The following is a 4,009-nucleotide window of genomic DNA, read 5'->3' on the forward strand; positions in this document are numbered from 1 at the left end:
AGGATCACTGTGATTTCCTTTAAACGTCCTCAGAAAAACAATTGCGCACATAACTGTGTGGATAGCAGCTCTTTGTTCTCTTAGTCTTTCTACTTTCCTGCTTGAGCTTCTTTTTTAAAACATAATTTTAAAATATGAGAGGTATTGAAGAGATTTCCCAGTGGTTAGAGTACTGGCTGCTCCGGACCTGGGCTCGAGTCCCAACACCCACATGTTAGCACACAACAACCATCTGGAACTCCAGTTCCAAGAGATCTCATGTCCTTTTCTGACCTCCATTGTACTGAACATATACAGGCAAAATACCCGTGAACATTAAATTTGAAAAATTAAAAATTAAATTATTAAATGAGATGTGTATATGTATGTGTATATCCTTAGAGGTCAGAAGAGGGCATTGAATCCTTTGGAGCAGGAGGTACAGGCTGCTATGAGCTGTCAGACTTGGATGCCATGTCCACTGTAAGAGCAGAAAGCCCACTTAATTAATGAGTTGTTGCTCCATCCAGTCTCTTGTGTGTGTGTGTGTGTGTGTGTGTGTGTGTGTGTGTGTGTGTGTGTGTGTGTGTGCTATGCAAGTGTGGTGCACATTTCTTTGTTCAAGAAGGCCAGCAGAGGATGTTGAATCTCTCAGAGCTATAGTTACAAGTGTTTATGGGAAACCCATCTCTTATGTGAGCGAAGAGATCCAAACTGCAGCCTTCATGCTTGTGTAATAAGAGTTTCTAACAACTGAACTATTTCTCCAGCCCATGCTTAATTTCACAATTTAAGAGAGCAGTGAGAGCTGGGCGTGGTGGCGCATGCCTTTAATCCCAGCACTTGGGAGGCAGAGGCAGGCAGATTTCTGAGTTCGAGGCCAGCCTGGTCTACAAAGTGATTTCCAGTACAGCCAGGGCTATACAGAGAAACCCTGTCTCAAAAAACCAAGAGAGAGAGAGAGAGAGAGAGGGAGAGAGAGAGAGAGAGAGAGAGAGAGAGAGAGAGAGAGAGAGAGAGAGAGAAGAGAAGAGAGAGAGAGAGAGAGCAAGCGCAGTGGGAAATGCTAGACCTGTTGCCAAATGTCCTACTGGTGCGGTCCCATTGCTTGAAAGCTGACTTTTCAGTTCCATCTGATTATCAGTTATAACAACAATAAATAACAGGGCTGATGGTACTTGCCTATAATCCTGACACTTGGAACTGAGGCAGGAAAATTTGAAGTTTGAGGTCAGCCTGGACTGCATATAGAGACTATATCAATAATAGTAATAGTAGGGCTGGAGAGATGACTCAGAGGTTAAGTGCACTGAATGCTCTTCCAGAGGTCCTGAGTTCAATTCCCAGCAACCACATGGTGGCTTACAACTATCTGTAACGGAATCTGATGCCCTCTTCTGGTGTGTCTGAAGACAGCTACAGTGTACTCATCATATATAAAATAAATAAATAAAATCTTTTTTAAAATAATAGTAAAAGTGATAATGATAATAAGAAGAAAAATAATTATTTAAAAATTTAAAATTCTATAGAGGCTGGTTTGGTTTTTTTTTTCCTTCAAATTTTTCCTCCCTTTGTCCATTAAACAACATAAGGGGGCTTTGCAGATGCCATTGTCACTTTTTGCCACTTGCTGCAGCCATGGTCAACCCCACTGTGTTCTTCAACATCACGGCCGATGACGAGCCCTTGGGCCGCATCTCCTTCGAGCTGTTTGCAGACAAAGTTCCAAAGACAGCAGAAAACTTTTGAGCTCTGAGCACTGGAGAGAAAGGATTTGGCTATAAGGGTCCCTCCTTTCACAGAATTATCCCAGGATTCATGTGCCAGGGTGGTGACTTCACACGCCATAATGGCACTGGTGGCAGGTCCATCTACGGAGAGAAATCTGAGGATGAGAACTTCATCCTGAAGCATACAGGTCCTGGCATCTTGTCCATGGCAAATGCTGGACCAAACACAAACGGTTCCCAGTTTTTTTTATCTGCACTGCCAAAACTGAATGGCTGGATGGCAAGCATGTGGTCTTTGGGAAGGTGAAAGAAGGCATGAACATTGTGGAAGCCATGGAACATTTTGGGTCCAGGAATGGCAAGACCAGCAAGAAGATCACCATTTCCGACTGTGAACAACTCTAATTTCTTTTGACTTGCGGGCGTTTTACCCATCAAACCATTCCTTCTGTAGCTCAGGAGAGCGTCCCTAACCCCATCTGCTCGCAATGTCCTGTCATCTCTGCTCTCACTGAAGTTCTTTGGGTTCCATATTTTCCTCATTCCCCTTCAAGTCTAGCTGGATTGCAAAGTTAAGTTTATGATTATGAATAAAAACTAAATAAGAAAAAAAGCAACCTAAGGGAAATGTCCTTGTGGCAATTTAAGGAGGTGGCCTTTGTGCTGCCCTTTGGATTCTAGCTGGTGTCTTGAGCTACCTCTTGCACTGCATCAGCTGCTGAAAAACACAGCTACAGGAACTGAAGACTTGCTCCCATTGGCACTGGCTTAGAGTCACTACTCTCCTGGGAGTGTGAGCCTGTCTGAGACCCAGCTGGCTGTTCACCACAGCTCCATAGGCTTTCTGTTCTTCAACAATCTCATAATATCCCCATCCTTACAGGAGAAACAGGAACCTCTGGATTGCTCCCATCTTGTGATCATCTTAAATTTAGCCCCGATTCAGGTGCCAGGCAAGGATTGGGGTAAGAAGAGATGGGTGAGACCAACCATCTACCCACTCTTTACATGCAGTGGCATCTCACAGGCTTCAAGTCCACTCTCCTTTCAGTGGCCAACTCTGCTAGCTGTTTTGTCAACTTCACTCAAGTTAGAGTCATCTATGAGGAGGGAACTTCAGTTGAAAAGATTCCCCCATCAAATTAGCCTGTAGGCAGCTCTTGGGGAGTATTTTCTTGATTAGTGACTGATGTTAAAGGATCCGGCCTTTTGTGGGAGGTGCCACCCCTGGGAAGGTGGTTCTGGATGGTATAGGAAGCAGGCTGGGCATGGGGATCGGGCAAGTAAGCTGCATTCCTCTGCATGTTCTCTGCCTCAGCTCCTGTCTGGAGTTCCTGCCTGTCATATCTAGCACAGCTCCTAGGATGGACCTAACCAAGGTAGCAAGAGAATGAATAAAAAAGATAGACAGAAAAATGGACACACAGACAGAAATTTGGTATTGCGTGGTCTGGGCTTTCTTCTGGAGAAACTTCAACACCCTGGAAGTTCAGCATGTCTGTTATATAGAGCTGAAGAGAGAGGTGGAGTTATTGCATACAGCTAGACAAGGAGATTCAGTAATGCTTATTATGAGCAAGTGTTGTGCCTGTTTGGGATCATGAACCCCAAAAGACCACCAAGGAGCTGACTCTGATGCAATCTCACTGGGGGTCTTTTTATTCAAGTTCAAGTTTGAGCTCACTGCAGACCATGATGTAGCAGGACAGGAGAGTGAAGCCCCAAGCCTAGCTTCAAGTAAGTCCTTATAGGGGCAAGCAAACAAGCAAGGGGGTTCCCAGCCTGGCACACATCTAACTGGGGGTGGGGAGCTATTTATAGAATGTGTTGCCCACGAAAATGATTGGCTGGTGCTGAGAGCCAAACCAAAGACTTAACTTCTATTTTCTGCCTGATTGGTGGTTGTTAGGGAGTAACCTAGAAAGTAGTGATAGGTGTGGGTTTGTTGGGGAGTAACCCGGAGACTAGTGCTAGGTGTGGACTTGTTGGGGAGTAATCTGGAGACTAGTTCTAGCTTCAAGCTTGTTGGTTAATTCAAGTTCAAACTTAGGTCAGGTTCTCTAAGATGGAGCCTGAACCCGAGATAGAGTTGATCTGATCTCTCACAAGGAGGCAGAGTTTTTTGTATACAAATGGATCAAGGAGGCAGATTTAGGTCATCTTGGTGGGAGCAGACTATGTAGGGGCCAGTCTTTAGTCCATAAACATCCAGGGCTACATCATTAGATTGTTTAAGAGAGGGGAGAGGAAGAGGGAGAGAGAAAGGGGGATGGAAAGGAAGGGAAGGAGGACAAGTG

General features: G+C 44.8%; 1 pseudogene; it reads left to right on the forward strand.

Moving 5' to 3' along the window:
* On the forward strand, positions 1,578-2,320 carry Gm14046 (predicted gene 14046; annotated as a pseudogene).

This window comes from Mus musculus, chromosome 2 (genome assembly GCF_000001635.26).
Source record: "Mus musculus strain C57BL/6J chromosome 2, GRCm38.p6 C57BL/6J".
Taxonomy (NCBI): Eukaryota; Metazoa; Chordata; class Mammalia; order Rodentia; family Muridae; genus Mus; species Mus musculus.